This window comes from Lithobates pipiens, unplaced genomic scaffold (assembly GCF_037356315.1).
Source record: "Lithobates pipiens isolate NorthernLeopardFrog02 unplaced genomic scaffold, aLitPip1_a1.2 Scaffold_8, whole genome shotgun sequence".
In the NCBI taxonomy this organism is placed as follows: domain Eukaryota; kingdom Metazoa; phylum Chordata; class Amphibia; order Anura; family Ranidae; genus Lithobates; species Lithobates pipiens.
The window spans coordinates 654,182,056-654,202,108 of record NW_027507903.1 but is presented as its reverse complement, the minus strand read 5'-3'; the positions used below and the strand labels follow the sequence as shown (position 1 = coordinate 654,202,108).

At 45.0% G+C, this 20,053-nt stretch overlaps 1 protein-coding gene across 2 annotated transcripts in view; it reads left to right on the top strand.

Annotated features, from left to right (window-relative positions):
• The window catches only part of LOC143961722 (NACHT, LRR and PYD domains-containing protein 12-like), a 164,480-nt gene that overhangs the window by 67,356 nt on the left and 77,071 nt on the right, over nt 1–20,053 (top strand). The window lies entirely within an intron of this gene.

The window sequence follows — 20,053 nt, the reverse complement described above, 5'->3', positions numbered from 1 at the left end:
TATAACTTTTGCGCAAACCAAAAAATATATGCTTATTGACATTTTTTTTACTAAAGACATGTGGCTGAATAAATTTTGCCCTCAATGTATGACTAAAATTTAGTTTATTCGATTTTTCTTATAACAAAAAGAAGAAAATATCTTTTTTTTTTTCAAAATTTTCGCTCTTTTTCCATTTATAATCGCAAAAAATAAAAATCGCAGAGGCAATCAAATACCATCAAAAGAAAGCTCTATTTGTGGGAAGAAAAGGATGCAATTTTCGTTTGGGTGCAATATTGCATGACCGCACAATTACTAGTTAAAGCAGCGCAGTGCGAAATTGCAAAAAGACCTCTGGTCCTTAAGGTGTTTATTGGTCCGGGGCTGTAGTGGTTAAAGCGGAAGTAAACCCATTGATTTAATAGTTTCAAAAAACAGTTAAATTCCCGGCATGCCGGAAATGCTAACTGTCACATTAGTTGTGCTCTCAACCAAACTGTCAAACCATCCAATGGCTGGTGTCATAACTGATCACATGTGCAGCATCATGACAGTTAAAGATTAAGCAGAGGCCAAGATGGCAGCTTCCTTGGCTGAAAATAATAGGAGGGTTTACTTCCACTTTAAGGCATCCTGTAGATGTTTCATCCTCTGCTCCCTCTGCGAAGGCAGGATGAGTTCTGCAACCTTACCCTTGTAATGTGGATCAAGAAGGGTTGCCAGCCAGTAATGATCCCTCTCCTTAATACCACAAATCCTAGGTTCCTTTCGCAGGCTTTGCAGAATCAGGGAGGCCATGCAATGTAAGTTTGCAGAGGCATTTGAGTCCTCTGTGTCACTAAGGATCACATTATCCGTAACTACCTCCTCCCAGACATGTTCCAATCCTTGGGTTTCTGGGGACTGAAAAGCATTCCTTGAAGACTTCTGCATGTTATCCTTGACATCCATGCTGACACAATCCTCCTCCTCCTCCTCCTCCTCCTCCTCTTCTTCCTGTGTGTTTGACGGACTCGCAGAAATGGTATCTGGATAAATGGGGCCTTGAGAGGAAAGGAAGTCCTCCTCTTCCTCCTGCTGTTCTGCCTCAAGTGCCCTGTCCATGATTCCATGAAGCATGTGCTAGACTAAAGGGACAGTGTCACTGAAGCATGCATTGTTGCTGCTCGCCATCCTTGTGGCCTCCTCAAATGGTGACAGGACAGTGCATGCATCCCTGATCAGTAGCCACTAGCGTGGTGACAAGAAGCCAAGCTCCCCTGACCCTGTCTTGGTGCCACACTTGCACAGGTACTCATTGATGGCCTTCTGCTGTGTGTGCAGCTGCTGCAACATTGCCAACGTTGAGTTCCACCTGGTGGGCATGTCACAAATGAGGCGGATGATAGGCAGGGTGCATTCCCTTTTGAATGTCAACCAGCCGACCACTGGCATTATATGACTGGTGGAAATGACCATAGACTTTTCTGGCCTGCCACAGGAGATCTTGTAAGCCTAGGTACCCGGTCAAGAAACACTAAACCACCAAATCCAGGACGTGTGGCAAACATGCAACATGGTCAAGTGTCCCTGTCGGAGGGCAGAGAGAAGGTTGGTGCCATTGTCGCATACAACCATTCCTGGCTGAAGATGGCATGGCGTCAACCACCTCTGAGCCTGCCCCTATAGAGCTAACAGAATCTCTGCCCCAGTGTGGCTCCCGTCCCCTACGCAGACCAACTGAAGCCCCGCATTACATGTTTTTGTCTGACTGCTTGCATAGCCCCTTGAGCTTTTAGAGAGCAATGGTGGTTCATAGGACAATTCTGCAGAAGAGGTCATAGAGGAAGAAGAGGAGGGAGGGGAGCATACAGATGTTGTATTATAATCACCACTAGCTTTTTGGAGGTGTGGCGGCGGTGGAACAAGCTCCAACACTGAACCCTGTCCTGCATCCTTCCCAGCTGCCAGCAGAGTTAAGAAGAGTCATGAAGGATAGGTAACATCCCTGCCCATAGTATAAACAAAACAAAAAAAAGTCAGTGCTACTACCCATACACCACATAGATAGCAGAGCTCCCAGGTGCTCGATCCACAGTCGCTGGCTGAGTAGAGTAATGTAGAAAAAATGATCCGCACTCTGGTTTGTTCTTAAAATGTCTTCATTTTGTTGAATAGCCACAGTGAACAAACGCAGATTTGATGCATTTTAGCCTATAAGGCCTTAGTCATAACCATATTACAGACATAAAACTTTGAAATAAATAGCTCTAAAGATCACAGACTACACCCATTGATTGTCTTAATTGACCGCAGGCAATTATCCAAAAAAGAGAATCAGCTGCAATACATATAGGGTGATCCATGTGTATGCCACTAATTTTCACACACCTTGTAGTTACAATATGTACATGTATGTACACACACGCATGTTACACATGTGCATACATTTATACACATATAGACATATGCATAATGAAACGCATCATAAAATAAAAAAAAAAAAACATTAAATAAAAAATAAAATAAAAATGAATAATCCAGGTATGTGAAAAAACCCAGAAGAGAGAAAGGAGGAGAGAGAGAGAGAGGGGGCTCTGGGGAGAGGCATACTTAATGTAAGTGCAAGTCCAGATCCCACCTCAGGTTTAACCCCAGGGTGATCTAGTTTTTAATCTAAAAATCCACCATGCTTCTCTCCCAGTAGCCTTCTCTCCCTATCACCTCCTTTGGGCGAGTGAGACAATTTTCTATCCCTCTGAAGCAAAATGAGGAAAGATCGCCCTGATGACATTCTCTAAAGTGATTCAAAATATTTATAGCATTTGGGTTGTTTGTGTTGCAGTAATGTTCCTCTATACGGGCTCTCAGAGGATGTGTGATACAACCTACATATTGAAGGCTGCATAAAATTCAGGTGATCAGGTAAATTACATAGTTTGTGCCACAGTTGATGTATTGCTGTATAACGAACTCTTCATCTGTGGCTGTGGCAACAAACGTTTTACCCAAAAGACACAAATTACAGTACCTACCGGTTTTTGTATTACAAGGATAACTACCAGGATAGGAGAGCCAGGTGGGTTGGCATTGTTTAGATGAGAAAAGACTACGTGATAGTCCAGTCCCTAATGTGGACGTCGGCTAGAAAAATGGCAACCTGCTTGCAAAATCCCATCTAAATCTTTCCGCACCAGAACTTAAAATTTGTGCGAACTTTAGAACCCCATTGAAGTCTATGGGACTCGAACGTTCAAAATAAAAAGTGCTAATTTTAATGGCTAATATGCAAGGTATTGTCCTAAAAAGGGTTTGGGGACCTGGCTCCTGCCCCAGGGGACATGAGTCAATGCCAAGATTTTTTTTTTAAAACGGCCGTTTTTTTTCGGGAGCACTGATTTTAATGATGATTAAAGTGAAAAAAAAAAGTGAAATATTCCTTTAAATATTGTGCCTGGGGGGTGTCTATAGTATGCCTGTGACGTGGCATGTGTTTCCCGTGTTTAGAACAGTCCCTGCACAAAATGACATTTAATGGAAAAAAAGTAATTTAAAGCTGCTTGCGGTTTTAATATAATATCTGGTTCCGGCAATACGGATGAAAATCATTGAGAAAAATGGCATGGGTAGCCCCTCTGCCCATTACCAGCCCCTTTGGGTCTTGTACGGATATTAAGGGGAACCCCGTACCCAAATTAAAGAAAGGAAAGGCGTGGGGTCCCCAGGCCCTATATACTCAGAACAGCAGTATACAGGACGTGTAAACAAGACAAGGACTGTGTAGGTTTGTTGTGTTAAGTAGAATCTGTTTGTAATTTTGAACTGGTAAATTTTTTAAGTGTAGTTCCAGTCCAAAAATCTATTTTTAAGCTTTTTGGAAAACATAGGGAAGGGTTATCACCCCTGTATAATTTTTTTGGCTGTCCATCTTTTTTCATCTCACTTCCTGTTGTCTCCTTCCGTTTGCAAGTAGGAGACGTTTGTAAGTTGGATGTTTGAAAGTAGGGGCCTGCCCTATATGCTCTGCAGAAATGGGGGCCTAAGGTGTTGGTGTTGCCACAACACTGTAAGCCCTCAAAGTGACTCTTGGTGGGCGCTGGAGCGCCCTGCTGTGAACTATTATATCAAGAATTGTAATTACATGCCATTGTTGAACAGTGGTAGAAAAATTGGGCCTTTGGTGGTTGTGGTGGTGGTGCTGGTGCCACAACACTATAAGTTCTCAGTTACTCTCGGTGGGCGCAGGAACGGTCCTTCCTATGAAATATGATATCAAGAATTGTAATTACATGTCCCTGTTAAACAGGGGCTGAAAAATTGGGCCTTAGGCACTGGTGCTGGTGCCATGACACAGCAACCTCTCCCATACACTCTAGTTGGAGTGCAGGAATGAATCCTGCTGCAAAGCATTGCATCAAAAATTGTAATTACATGCCCTTGTTAAACAGGGGCTGAAAAATTGGGCTGGTGGCATCACCCAGAACCAAAAATGTTCTTCCAAGATATCAGCAGGATCATTGAGGAGGAAGAGGATAGTCAGTCAACATAACAGGACAGTCACTCAGCATCAGCATAGGCAGTCTTGAAGGGATGTGACATTTCAAAAGAAAAATATTCGGTTACATCAGCTTCAGGTGCTTGGTATCTGCTGGTGATCCAAGACTATTGAAATGGGGGGTATTCCTGCGCCAATGGAAAGACTCCTAACTAGTGTACAGCTGCACACACTGGGGGAAATATCTGAACCCACAGGAGAATAAACAGTTAAAAAGGTAGTGGTGCACTGTGCTAGATGTACAAAAGGTGAGTAGGATCAGAGGTATCTAATAATGGTGTTCAAGCTGATCCTAAAAGAGGGGTCAATTGCTATAAATAAAATAAATATAGCAGACAGAGTAATATTTAGAAATAATAAAACTTATGTATAAACAAATAAAGCTGTTCCTGGCATAAAAGGGTGACCCAAAAAAGAAAATGTAAAACGTATAAAAATATTAATATAAAGTAAATCCAAAATTGCGGGTAAAAATGAACCCACGTGCTGGAAAATATAAAGTACTAGTATCCAACGTGCAATTGCAAAGTGAAGCTAGTGCATGCACTCAGTCCACCAAATAAGCAGCACTGAGGATGTGAGTAATCAACTATTAATAAAAGGAAAAACAGGTAAAAAAATATATATAATAATAAATAATTAAATAAATCCACAAAAAGCTCAATGTCCAACAGAAGCAGAGTATATGACCCTTAAGGTGCACAATGTGACAATAATCTGTATCCAAAAGTGCTGGTAAACAACATTCAAAAAAGTGCTGTAGGTAGTGGGTATCCCGTGCAGTCCTGCGTGGTAGGTATATGGGTGTCCCCTTACCTTACTGCTGTAAAGTTACAGCATGGGTGTATATATCTTTATGGTCCTTGGTGGTCTTTCCCTTTAAGGTTCCTATTGTGGTCCCCAGGTTCTGGTTGGCGTTTTTACCCTGCCTATTAAGGCGGTGTAAGGTCCCTTTAAGAGTGGCCTAGGAATGCTCTGGATGGAAGGTCTCACTGATCCAAGACTGATTCATCTTTATGAAGGTCAGTCGATCAACCGAGGCGGTGGACAGGCGCACCCTGTGATCTGTGAAAAAAAGCCACTAGTAGCACTGAAAGTGCGTTCCGAAAAAACGCTGGAGGCAGGACAGGCCAGTAGCTCAATCGCATACTGTGCAAGCTCTGGCCAGTGATCCATCCTCAAGACCCAGTAAGCCAGAGGATTTTCGGTGGGAAAGGTCACCAAGTCTGATCTTGCCCCAGGTATACCTCCAACATGTAAAGCAGACGCTGGTGATGGCTGCTGGAACCGATCATATCTTGGGTCTGCAGACTAAAAAATTGTCTGAACGCAACGGGCAGACGGCCACCGCTCCTTCTGGGACTGACCAAAACCTCGGCAAAACATTGTCCAGGACCAGGAGTTTGTAACCTCCCAGTCTCTGGGAACGCGTTGTGCAGACCTTTCTGCAAGGCCTCCCAGAGATGTCTCATCCTCTGCTCCCTCTGCGACGGCAAGATAAGGTCCACAACCTTACCCTTGTACCGTGGATCAAGGAGAGTGGCCAGCCAGTAATGGTCCCTCTCCTTGATCCGAAGAATACAAGGATCCTTCCGCAGGCTTTTCAGGATCAGGGAGGCCATGCAACGTAGGTTAGCTGAGGCATTCAGTCCGGAGTCCTCTGGGTCACTAAGGGCAACATGATCTGCAGCTACCTCCTCCCAGCCATGTACAAGTCCACGTGTTTCTTGGGACTGTAAATCATCCCTAAAAGACTGCTGCTGCTGATTCTGAGTGGCAGGCTCCACCTCCATGCTGACACCATCCTCCTCCTCCTCGTCCTCCTCGTCCTCTTCCTGTGTGATGGGTGGGACAGCAGGAACACTGTCTGGATAAAGGGGGCCTTGATAGGCAAGGAAGTCCTCCTCTTCCTGCCTCAAGTGCTCTGTCCATTATTCCTCGCAGCATATGCTCCAACAGGTGGACAGTGTCACTGATGCATGCACTGTCACTGCTCACCATCCTCGTGACCTCCTCAAATGGTGACAGGACAGTGCATGAATCCCTGATCATGCCCCACTGGGGTGGTGAAAAAAACTGAGCTCCCCTGACCCTGTCCTGGTTCCGTAGTCGCACAGGTACTCATTGATGGCCCTCTGCTGCGTGTGCAGCGCTGCAGCATAGCCAACGTTGTGTTCCACCTGGTGGGCATGTCACATATAAGGCTGTTCTTGGGCAGGTTCAACTCCTTTTTGGAGCTCAGCCAGTCGAGCACTGGCATTAAATGATTGGCGGAAATGCATACAGACTTTCTTGGCCTGCCTCAGGACATCCTGTAAGCCTGGGTACCTGCCCAAGAACCGATGCACCACCAGGTTAAGGACGTGAGCCACACAGGGCACATGGGTCAGTTATCCCTGTCAGAGGGCAGAGAGGAGGTTGGTGCCATTGTCGCAAACCACCATTCCTGGCTTAAGCTGGCGTGGCATCAACCATCTCTTGGCCTGCCCCTGCAGAGCTGACAAAATATCTGCCCCATTGTGGCTCCTGTGCCCCAAACAAACTGGTGCAAGCACGGCATGGCATATTTTTGCCTGCGTACTTGCGTAGCCCCTTGAAGGCCTACGGAGCACCACTGGTTCTGAGAACAGAGCACTGGAAGAGGCCATGGAGGAAGAAGAAGAGGAGGGGGTGGAGGAGTGAGGTGTGTCACAACCAGCAATAGCATTTTGGAGACATGGTGGCGGAACAACCTCCAACACTACTGCACCTTGTCCTGCATCTTTCCCAGTTACAATCGGACGTGGGTGTACCGCTATCAGAGTGCCCGCAAGTACTTGGCTGTGACACACCTAATTTTACACCTTCATTCCTCTCAGTGCAGGTTTCAGAGTGGGGTTGGAGATCCCAGCTGATGAGGAGCAAGGAGAGGTCCGCTTTGTCCTTTGGTGTGGGACTTTAAGGTACGCTTGCCAACGAGCTGCATGGCAGGTCAACATATGTCTGGTCAAGCATGTGGTGCCCAAGCGGCTGATGTTTTGGCCACGTGAGATACGCTTGAGACATATGTTGCAAATAGCAGCAGTGCGATCTGATGCACTCGTCTCAAAAAAGGCCCACACCAAAGAACTTTTAGAATAACGCACAGAGGCAGCGCCCTGCACAGGCGGAGCTCTGAGGTCTGATTCAGTCGTGTGCTGTCCCATCCTGCCTGTGGCCAATTATGGCTTTCTTCACTGCCGGCACTGTGATTGACCAAGCATACGGTGTCACAGTGCATGCTTGGCCAATCATGAGCCAGCAATGCACTGTGATCGCGCAGTGCATTGTGGGCCGCGAGCGCCACACAAATTTAGCGCAAACGGCCCATAACGTTCGGTGTTTGCTGAACGCGTGAACAGCCGGTGTTCGAGTCGAACATGCGTTTGACTCGAACACCAAGCTCATCCCTAGTCCCTGCATTCCAGCTCAAAAGTTGAGTCTGTTGAACAATTTTGTTTGGCTCAAATAAACTCCCCATAAGGGATGGCATTGATGGTGTGGGATGGAGAACAACTGGCTGCAAAAAGTATAGTGTTACCAGAGCATGGTTTCCTATAAGTGCATGTTGAAATATCACCTGTAATTGGATTTCCCATTAGAGTGATGTCTAAAAAGTTGATACTGAAAGCATCATGCTCAATTGAAAAATTAAAATGTAACTGATTATCATTAAGACATGTCCAAAATTAATTTAATCCTTTAGTGTCTCCATCCCACACCATCACAAGGTCATCAATATAGCGACCATACCATACAATCTGCCTGACAAAAGGTTGCTGGGAGAGAAAAACATGTGTTCCTCCCACCAATCCATGTAGAGATGCGCCATGGAAAGTGAGAATCTACCACCCATCGACGCCCCACAGCGCTGGACATAATACATGCCATCAAATAAAAAATAATTGTGCTTTAATAAGAGCTCAACGCTTAACAAAATAAACTCCTGTTGAATAGGAGAATAGGAGCTATAGCGTTGAAGATGATATTGGATGGCTTGCAATCCAGCGCTGTGGGGGATCGACAAATAAAGTGCCCTCACATCCAGTGTAGCCCACACATAGGTGGATGTCCATTTGACAGATGTAATATGGGATAGGACTGTGCTCGTATCTCTAATGTAGCCAGGCAATCTGTGTACTAAAGGCTGTAGGTGCCAGTCTACCCATTCTCCCAAATGCTCCAATAAGGAACCAATTCCGGCCACCATTGGTCACCCCTGTAAAGGACAATGTTGTGAATTTTAGGGAGATGATGGAAGACCGGCACCATAGGTTTATCCACATAGAGATACTCAGCAGTTTTGGATGACAAAACTCTCATACTAATGCCCAACTGTAAAAAAAGGGTTGATTGAAAAGGTATAGTGGGATTGTTGGACAGGAGATGATATGTATGACTGTCACTAAGCTGTCTAATAGCTTCAGATCTATATTGTTCCCTAGTCATCACCACCACTGATCCTTTATCACTAACCCCTTATTGTCTTTTAACTGCTGTAGAGCCTGTCTCTCTTCCTTAGAGATGTTTGTTTTCCTAGATGTTAAGCTACATTGTTTCAATTGTATCAATTCCCCCTCTATTACAGCCTGAAAAGTATCTATAGTGGAATTTCTTGCATTTACAGGGTAGAAAAACTTGCCCCCATATTATGATGTACTACATGAAACTCCATAGGAGCCCATATGTGACTCAGAGTGCAGCTGATTCTCTTTTTTGGATAATTGCCTGCGGTCAATTAAGACAATCAATGGGTGGAGCCTGTAATCTTTAGAGCTACTATTTATTTCAGTTTTATGTCTGTAATGTGGTTATGACTAAGGCCTTATAGGCTGAAACGCGTCAACTGACTTAATCTGCATTTGTTCATTGTGGCTATTCAATAAAATGAAGAAATTTTAAGAGCAACAACCGGAGTGCAGATAATTTTCTCTACAACATCCCTGCCCATGCCTGCTGGACCATGAGTCAGCGGTAATATGAACCTTTCTTGATTGACCTGTCCAATAAGGCCAAAACATTGCCTTCCACATGGCAGTAAAGAGCCGGGATGGCCTTACATGAAAAGAAATGCCATTTTGGAACCTGCCACTGTGATACAGCACATTCCACAAATTCACAAAAGGGTGTTGAGTTTACCAGTGTCACGGTCCCTACCGTCTCTTTTAGATGACCCGGCGTGGTCACGCCCCAAGTGGCTCTAGGTGGTATTGAACTAATGACTGTTCTTGCTCCTGTTTCTTTACCTCTGAGCCACACCTCAGTTCTATTCTGCCTGCTTTCCAGCCATGCCTAGTTTTGCATAAATTATTGTGGGCAATTCTGTTTGTACCTGTCACTCTTGGATCAGCTGTGGCAGGTTACCTAATTAGCTGGGTATAAAACAATGTCTCAATCTGCGGGCTGGGTCAGTTCATTGTCTCTTGTCACCAAAGGTACCTGTGTTCAAAGTTACATTGTTCCAAGACTTTATGCTGACTTCTGGAATCCTGGACAACGGCTTTACTTCGACAATCCCTTGGCTTTTCCTGTCGAGCTCCCGTGCACAGATTCACAGCCCAGGTAGCTCATCTCTTTGTTACCGTGGGCTGTGTGTATTTGCAAGGGTGAGTGTACATCTCTGCACCATGGACTCCAACCTAGATAAGCCCTCACAACCAGATAAAAAGGCAGCAGTTGCAGTGCTAGCAATTTTGGCAAAGCTAGCATTTAGACGCTGAGTATGTGGATGGCTGAGACCAAATTTCTTTTTATGGTTCAGCATCTGGGGTAGGGAAATTTGCCTGCTGAAATCAACTATGGTGTATTGCTAGCAGATTGGCTGAAAGTACTTGTGACACCTATTGCTATACCTTCATTCCTCTCAGTGCAAGTTTATGAGAGGACTGGAGGTATAGTAGGGTTTGAGATCCCAGATGAGGAGCAAGGAGAAGTATGCCATCTTCTATGATGTGGGTCTTTCAGGTGCTGCTGCCAATGGACTGCAAGGCAGGTCATCGTATGTCTGGTCAAGAATGTGGTGCCCAAGTGGCTACTGTTCTGACCATGCTTGATCTGCTTCAGACATAGGTTGCAAACAGCAACGGTACACTCTGCTGCACACATGTCGAAAAAGGCCCACACCAAGGAACTTTTAAAAGTTAACGAGGAGCCAGCAGAGCCCTGCACCTGTGAAGCTCTGCTGTATGATGCAATAGGATGGCTGCCCTTAAGCTGCCCCTAGAGGACATCCTGCTTTGTTGGAGTTGTACCTCCTCCACCTCACTTTGCTCCTCTCTTCTATCAGGCACCCAAGTACGTCAGTGATGTCATGATCCCCTCCCTCCTCATCTCTGGCGTAAACTTGGCAGTACAATGCAGCTTGGGAAACACGACTGCCAGTTTCTTGTCTTTCTCTGGCACCCACTCTCTCTAGGCTCACATTACTCCCTTCCTCCACCTGGGAACCATTATCAAAGCCTTCAAATTGCTGCGCATCCTCCAGCAGCATGTAACTGATACTGTGGTTGAATAATTCTAGGGACTCCTAATTTGCAGTGCATTATGGGGTGTTCCGCGGCACTCAAATTTCCCGCGAACGCCCCATATTGTTCGGAGAATGGTCGAACACTCGATGTTTGAGCTCATCCTTACCCTTGCCTTTTATTTGCTGTTTTTTACAGAAGATCTGTAGAGCTCTATTGTGGACCAAAGCAATTTATATGCTGGTCAATTTATCACCACAAATCCTCATTTGACCCTTGCCAGAGAATGTGTCTGGAAACCTATTACGGTTCCCGAATTTAAGACTTTTCTGGACCTATCCCTCGTCATAGGCATTACTAAAAAGTGTGAGTTGGGGTCATATTGGTCCACTGACCCAATTCACCATATGCCATGTTCTCTGCTTCTATGGCCAGGGCTAGATACAAGCAAATCTTGTGGTTTATGCACTTCAACGACAATGAACTCTGTCATCCTTGGGGTGATCCTGAATATCATCGGCTCCACAAAATTCGGCCCCTTAGATGGGGAGAGAGCCTGCTTGAAGTGTAATAAACACTTGCAGTAAACTGGAGGGACACACAGAATGTTTTTGTTCTGTCCTCCATTTATGCAGATACAACAGTCCAAATTCCAACAGGGACTGGTGTTGTTGAGAAGCCCCTCTGTGTCCATGAATACAACCTTAACATGGGAGGGGTGGACTTCAAGGACCAGATGATGCCATTGTAATTAATTGCCCTATGACCAGACGCAGGTACAATAAAGTGTCTGTATATTTATTTCAACTGGCTCTGCTGAACGCTTATGTGCTATACAAAGCATCAGGATGAACGTGATCCTTCCTAAAATTCCAAGAAGAGATCATCACAGCCCTTCTGTTTCCAGACAGTGCTGTAGTCCAACTTCCCAATGCAAATGCAGTGAGCCAGCTGCATGAGAGGCATTTTCCGGATGTCCTCCATGGTACCTCTATATAATAATCTTCTGGACCGTACCCTTTCCACTTTATTAGGTATTGTACTTGTTTGTGCCTTCTCCTACAATCTAGAATGGCCTCTACTTCTAACTACTCACTACCATCAATAAGAACAGGTTCTGGTGGCCTAGACCCTCTGTCAGGGAAGGGATCGGATACTGCAAATTTTAACAGTGAGATGTGGAACACAGGATGGATTTTCAATGAGTCAGGTAAAGATAGTTCATACAATACCTCATTTTGTTTCCTCTTTATTGGGAATGATCCTATGAACTTGGGTGGCAACTTTCTTGATGGACATGCCATCCTGAGGTTGGTTGTGGAATGTCATACCTGGTTGCCCAACTGCAGATTCAGTTCCTCTCTTCTCCTCCTTTTATCAAAAGTCTTTTTGCTGTCAGCCTGGGTCTTCGTCACTGCCTCCTGTAAGACCTGGTTATTGCGACTGAAGAGCCACTCATCCTCATCCGCAGCCAGCGTGCTCGGAGTGACAACAGAAAGACCATCCACTGCAATCCTCTCTCTTTAACAGCCCGGTCAAATAAAAAAGGAGGCTTGGGGAGGAAGAAGAGGCTCTGGATGATGCAGGGAATGGAGGGGAAAACATGGGGGGAATCCTCCACATATGGTCAGCACCTTGATGCATTCCCCACCTCAGGGCAGCCCATTATAGACACAACTATGAAGGAGATGCTGCAAAAACTGTGGGGGCCATCTAACATGATATGGCAGCCTTTATGCATTCCACATGGAGAAATGAAAGAGCAGCAACAGGTTAGAATATGTGGAGCAGAAGATGGAAGAAATCACTCCATATAATGAGCTGGTAGATGCTCACTTTGATGTGGAAGAGGAGCTCAAAGCCATTCCTCTTAAAATGGCGGATATTGAAGACAGGGCTCACAGGAACAATGTTAAATTCAGAGGGAACTCTGAATTGATTAAACCAGCTGACCTTTCTGCTTATTTGCAAAAGCTTATGACAACAGCCCTTCCATCCTTGGGACCATCTGACATAATAGACAGGGCTCACAGACTGCCTAAACCTAAACCTAAATCATTCCTGCCTGACCAGATCCCCAGGGACTTCATTGCAAGGATCCACTTTTATCATGTTAAAGACCAACTGATGCGATACACTAGACAGCATCCTGAAATCCCAGACCCTTTCACTGTAATTGCACTCTATCCCGACTTGTCTAAAGCTACACTGATGGTGCGGAATTATCACCAAAATTTTGCGTAACCACAAAATTCTCTACAAGTGGGGCTTTCTGGCCAAACTGCTGGTGGATATGCATAATAAATTGCATTCGATCAATTCACTGGAGAGAGCTTGGAACTCCTGACAAAAGGGTCGCCATTCTCCTCCCTGAGAATGGCAACCCTGCATCCCCTGAGCTCCTCCAGGACAGACGCACTAATAATCGTAAAAACTGGCAGGGTAACTGAACTGCTCATGTCTGTAGTCCTGCAGGATCACCCACAAGCCTACCACACAACTCAGAACCACTGAACCCTCTGTGCCCTCTAGTCTAATAATATGCATTTGCATTGGAACGCCCTGTCACCCGCTCTTTGGCTGATTTAAGTACTGTTCTTTCCCCAACCTCATTAAGGTGATGTTTCCCATAACCTGATTTTTTGGCAAGTACTGCTTAACTGTTTTAAGTTACTGAACAATCCAGTTTTTTTTTTTTCTTGTTTCTTTTGGTTTCTTGATGGTTATAATGGAGGACTTATCTCTGGTCATACACATGTCATACAAAACATTAACAACTTTTCATACCAATTTTTACCACTAGGTGACGATAAAGCATGTACTACCACTTGAATGGAACTTAAACTAATGTCATACAATGTTAGAGGCTTGAACAGTCAAAAGAAGAGCATTATGGAAAATGGCACTGGTCTTAAAATGTGATATTCTATGTGAGATGCATTTATCTAGCATGAAACCCCCAAAGTGCTCACACGTAAAATTTCCACAGATCTTTACATCCAACAATACTTCCAAAAACATGGAGTTTTAATTACTTTTCGGGAAACTCTAACATTTTCTTTATTGCAGGACCATATTGACCCACAAGGACACTTTATCATACTGGTTGCAGAAATAGACCAGGTCATCTACACACTGGTGAACTTATATGCACCTAATGTAAAGTCAATGAAATGTATTTGTAAAGTCTTTAAGCTAGCTAAAACAATGCAAAAGGGTAATCGAATTATGTGTGGGGATTTTAATATGATCTTGAATGGAGAGCTCAACTCAGCGGCCCACAGACAGAGGCCATCTTTAGGATCTTTGTGCCATGAAGAAAGACTCTTTGATCCTTGGTGATGCCTGAGAGCCACCGAGCGGGACTACATGTACTACTTCACGGTGCATAGTAGTTAATGCAGAATAGATTTTATTCTTACAGGCATGTGTACTCTATAGAAAGTCTGAAATGCTGATATCCACAACATCACATGGTCAGACCATGCACCAGTAACTATCAATGTTGTGGATATGAGCAAAACATCTCACAAACTGCTGTGGCGCAACAACACTTTCCTCCTATCGCACCCCAAGATTAGGGATGAGGTAGAAGGGAAACTCAGAGAATATTTCCAATTCAATGACAATGGAGAATGCTCTCCCTTGACAACATGGCGTGCATATAAGGCATTCACTAGAGGAACCCTCATCCAAATTGCATCTAGAGAAAGGAAAAAAAAACAACAAAGCGCATATCGCAGCTCAATAAATCCATTGCTGATTTAGAGGCTCAACACAAAAATCACATTACTACTTCCACCCAATTACTAGAAAGCCTTACTTTCTGCCATGAGGAATTGTGGCAGGAACTCAGGGCAGACTATGACACATTCTTCAAATGCATGAAATTGGCATTCTACCCTCAAACAAGTGGAGTGTCACGGAGCTGCAGCAAAATCGAGTGCTGCAAAACAAATGCAGCATCAATGAACAGGCCTGCAGCCCCAGAGTCGATTAGAGCCTGTATCTCGATGGATGACTCAGCCCAAGAAAGGGTGACCTAAACCAGGGGCTTATCCTTCTGAATAACTGGGGATGAAACAACGCCACCTAAGGTCTGTCCATGACAGGACCTTGAGGTTCGCGCGTTCCCTGGACGGGTAGGACAAGACTTCAAAAAGTGACCTGCCTGGCCACAATAAAGGCACAATCTCTCCCTCCTCCTAAAGGCTCTCTCATCCACAGAGAGACGCCTGAAGCCCAGGTGCATGGGTTCATCTTCAGTGGCCAACTCAGTACCAGGAGGCATGGGAGGTGAGGGAGGCATGGGTGGGACTACAAAGCTCAGAGGCAAACCTACAGGAGGCTTCCGCAAGCGCTCTTTAAGAGAAAGTCTTTCTGAGTCTGGAGTCAATAAGGATGGCAAACGGGATCAAGCTCTCCAGCTCAGTGGGTATATCTCGGGCTGCTATCTCATCCTTGATGGAATCCGAGAGACCATGAGAAAAAGCAGCCACGAGGGCCTCATTGTTCCAAGCAACCTTTGCTGCCAGAGTACGGAATTCAATGGCGTAGTCGGCAACAGTTCTCGTACTCTGTTTGATGGACATGAGGCACTTGGCAGCAGAAGCGGAGCGTGCGGGAATGTCAAAAGCCCTTTTAATGGAGCCAACAAACTGAGGGTAACTAAAGACAACAGGTTTTTGCATCTGCCATAGAGGGTTAGCCCAGGCCAAGGCTCTCTCAGAAAGCAAAGATATCACAAAACCTACTTTGCTTCTGTCCGTGGGAAACGCCTGGGGCAGCATTTTGAAGTATATCTCAACCTGATTGAGAAACACTCTGCAATGAACTGGATCGCCTCCAAATCGCTGGGGAAGGGGAGCAGAACCAGACATACCTCTTATAGATGTAATACTCGAGGCAAGTGCCTGCACAGAGACTGGCACAGCAGCAGGGATGGCCTGCGACTCAGGTTGTACCGGAGCAGCCACCGTGGGGGATTCCAGGTGAGCCGTGCGATTTAGGAGTGTTTGTAATGCCAAGACAAACTGATTCATGCGGTGATCTTGCTCATCCAATCTGGAAAAAATATTACCAACAAGTGGATTGACTGTATCTTCTGAATTCATGGCCTTCGCATACTGTCAGGAACCATGAAACAGACTTGTTTATTAATAAAAATGTAAATAGAAAGAAACGTAGTCAAGCATAGCCAGTGTCCAGTAGCCAGATCGGGTAGTCAGCCAGTCCAAAGTTCATTAACCAGATCGGGTAATAGCCAGGCCAGAAGTCAGGGATCCAAGGAGAGCAACTGCAAGCAAGGTAAAAGGGCAGATAAACCCCTGTTCAAGGTTTTTGTTGATGTATTCCTTCAAGGCCTCCTGCTCCCTTTCTGCCAGTGGAAAAATGTGCTCAAAGGGGATCTCAGCCCTAGGGAGCAGCACAATCGGCAAGTCATATGGACGATGAGGGAAGTGTGTCTGCCCCTCATTTGCGGAAGACATCAATAAATTTGGAGTATGTTTTGATCATACATAACAATGTGGCTGATGGATCAGGGGGCTTTGATACCCAATGTCTTTGGCAGTAGGCTGACAAGAATATGACTTCTCCAGATATCCAGTTGATCTGGGGATTATGGGCCTGAAGCCAGGGTAGGCCCAAGATGACAGGGAACAATCGGGAGGAGATGGCATTTAGGCTCAGTAGTTCCTTATGTTAGGTGGAGATAACAGGTAATGGAGGTGTCTCCTGGGTTACCTGTCCTGACTTAATACAAGAGCCATCAGCCAAGTAGACAGAAAGTCCTTGCATCTTTTGTTGGAGGGGGATAAGTTGCTGAGTGGCAAAAGTTAGGTCAATGAAGCAGCTGCATGCTCCGGAGTCAATGATAGCGTTGACTGAGATTGTTCTTCATGGAACCTGGAACGAGAGTGGAAGAGTAAGGTGAGTGGCATTAGCAGACAGGTTAGCAGGAACAGATGGGCGCTTATGAGTCTTTGCAGGGCAGCTGCTCTTCAGGGAAAGCTATCCTGTACCCAATGTGTTTCAGGTTCAAAGTCCTTTCATCAGGGGTATTTGTATATGTAGTGCCCACCACATTTAGGTGGATGCTAATAGGTAGATGTTAGGTGAAATTGCCAGTGCTTTACACTTTCTTTTGTTTAGGCATGGTCGTTGATTTGGTTTGTTGAGGAGAAGTAGAATAGAGGGGGGTGTGACCACCTGTATTTCACCCTGGAAGACCTCCCTTGCTTCTCCAGGGAAATGTTCTGGAAAGGAGGCAGGTCAGGGACTAAAGAGCAGGCAGTGTATATGGCCCTGGCCCAATCATTAATTTGTATAGGCAGGGGCGGGACATACATATATACTGAGGTCACATGCTTCCTGGGGGGAGATGGCAAGAAACTAGGTCCAGGATAACAGCCCAATGTAACCTCAAGGAACAGGCTTGAAGGCCTGGGGGTTCAGAGACCCCAGCACTGTAGAGCAGGAACCTAACCGGAATGCCTGAGGGTTCAGGGACCTCAGAGCTGGATGGTTCACAAACCGATCAAGAACTCCTGGGAGAAGGAACCAGGCATCCCGGCTGGGATAGACACTTACACAAGAAACAGGAAGTAGCTGCAAAGCAGATGGAGTAGACCGGGGTGTATCCGGACTTTCCTGGACTGGCCTGAGGAGGATTGCAGGAGGCAAGAAAGGCAGATGAGGCCTGGGACTTCCAGAATCCAATTTACCAAGATGCTTTTCAGAGGGGCATTGGCCAGTTCGCTAAGGGGGTGTGGCATGTAGTCCCTCCGGTGCATCCTCCTTTACCTTCGTGGAATTTGAACCTGGTGTTGGCGCTTCAGAAGCCGCCATTTGAGAATATCAGGGAGATTCCCTTGTTGACCCTTTCACAAAAAGTGTTTTTTCTAGTGGCCATCACATCGGCCAGAAGGGTTTTGGAATTGGCGGCCTTGTCATGCAAGTCGCCTTATCTGGTCATCCACAGAGATAAGGTGGTGTTGCGTCTATAACCGTCCTTTCTACCGAAGGTGGTGTCGGCTTTTCATATCAATGAGGACATTGTATTGCCATTGTTGTGTCCTAAGCCGAAGCACCCCAAAGAGGTGGCCCTTCACGCTCTTGATGTGGTTAGGGCTTTGAGGATGTACTTGTCTGCCACAGCTCCCTTTCGGAAATCAGACTCACTGTTTGTTTCGGTGGCTGGTCCAAAGAAGGGAATGGCGGTCTCGTCGGCCACCATTTCTAGGTGGATCAGACAGATTGTAGTCCAAACCTATGCCTTGAAGGGGCAGGTTCCCCCCTTTCCAGTCACGGCCCACTCTACCAGAGCGATCGGAACGTCGTGGGCCTTCCGACACCAAGCGTCTGTCACTCAGGTGTGTTTAAGCGGCGATCTGGTCATCTGTCCATACGTTTACCAAGTTCTACAAGGTAGATGTCAGTGCGTCGGCTGATGCCTGTTTTGGCCGCAAAGTCTTGCAGGCAGGCGTGTAGTTGCATTTTAATTTTTTTCCTGTTTTTTCGATTAAAATGCAGTACTTTTGTTACTGCACTGTTGTATTACTTCCGCATAAAGGTTGCGGTGTTGGGGATCTCTCCTGTTGAGAAGACCTGGTTATGGCAGTGTTTTTCTCTGTACACTGCTGTTTTTTTGTGGGTTTAGGTTCACTAGTTCCCACTTGCCATGGTGGATAAGTTTTTATGCTGTTTTTTTCCCACCCTTTGTTTGGCACTGCTTGGGGACGTCCCATTTAGTTAGAGAGGAGCTGTGTCGGTCGGTGAATTACAGAGAAAAGGATTTTACGGTGAGTACAAAAATCCTATTTTTACACCCTTAGAAATCTCGAAGGAGGTGATTGGTTTTCGGGGTCCTGTACACGGCTAGGCTCCCAAAGTCTCATACATGAGGTATCCCCTCAGGAGAAGAAGCAGAATGTATTCTGGGGTGTAATTCCACATATAACCATGTCATGTGTGAGCAATATATCATTTAGTGACAACTGTGTGTATTTTTTTTTTCTTTTGTAATTTTTCAATCACTTGTGACAAAAAAATAAAATATTCAATGGGCTCAACATGCCTCTCAGCAAATTCTTTAGGGTGTCTACTTTTCAAAAATGGGATAATTTGGGGGGTTTGTACCGCCCTGTCATTTTAGCACCTCAAGAAATGAGATAAGCAGTAATAAACTAAAAGCTGCATAAATTCCAGTAAATGTACCCTAGTTTGTAGATAATATAACTTTTGCATAAATCAATAAATAGACGCTTATTATTTTTTAAACAAGACATGTGGCTGAATACATTTTGGCCTAAATGTATGAGTAAAATTGAGTTTATTGAATTTTTTTTATAACAAAAAAATAGAAATATAATTATTTTTCAACATTTTCGGTCTTTTTTCATTTATATTGCAAAAAATAAAAGTCCCAGAGGTGATAAAATACCACCAAAATAAAGCTCTGTTCGTGGGAAAAAGGGACACAAATGTTGTTTGTGTACAGCATTGCATGACCGCACAATTACCAGATAAAGCAGCACAGTGCCAAATTGTAAAAAGTGCTCTGGTCATTAAGGGGGTAAATCCTTCCAGGGCTGAAATGGTTAAGTTAAAAAATATTCATCCTTTACATCCTCTGTAATAATTCCTGTAACATCCTAGTATATGATCTATATCTATGGAGATGATATCTGATTTACTGGAGACACTAAAGAATGGGGGATGGAAGAATAAAGTGCTTTAATGTGAAGTCTCCCCCATGAGAATGCAGAATCCCATTGTAAATGTGGAATATCCACCAATATAGTACTTGTATCTCTAATATATCCCAGAAGTCTCAGCACTAAAGGATGAAAATGTATATCCACCCCTCCCCCTACATTCTCTATAAGGGATCCTATTCCTGCCACAATCCAGTGACCTTCAATGGTAACTCCTGATTGGTGGACTTTAGGAAGGTGATGAAATATTGGGGTCACTGTGGTATCCACCATCAGAAATTCTGCTGTTTTATTTCATAAACCCCCCAGATCCTTTCCTTTTCTCTATCAATTTCAGA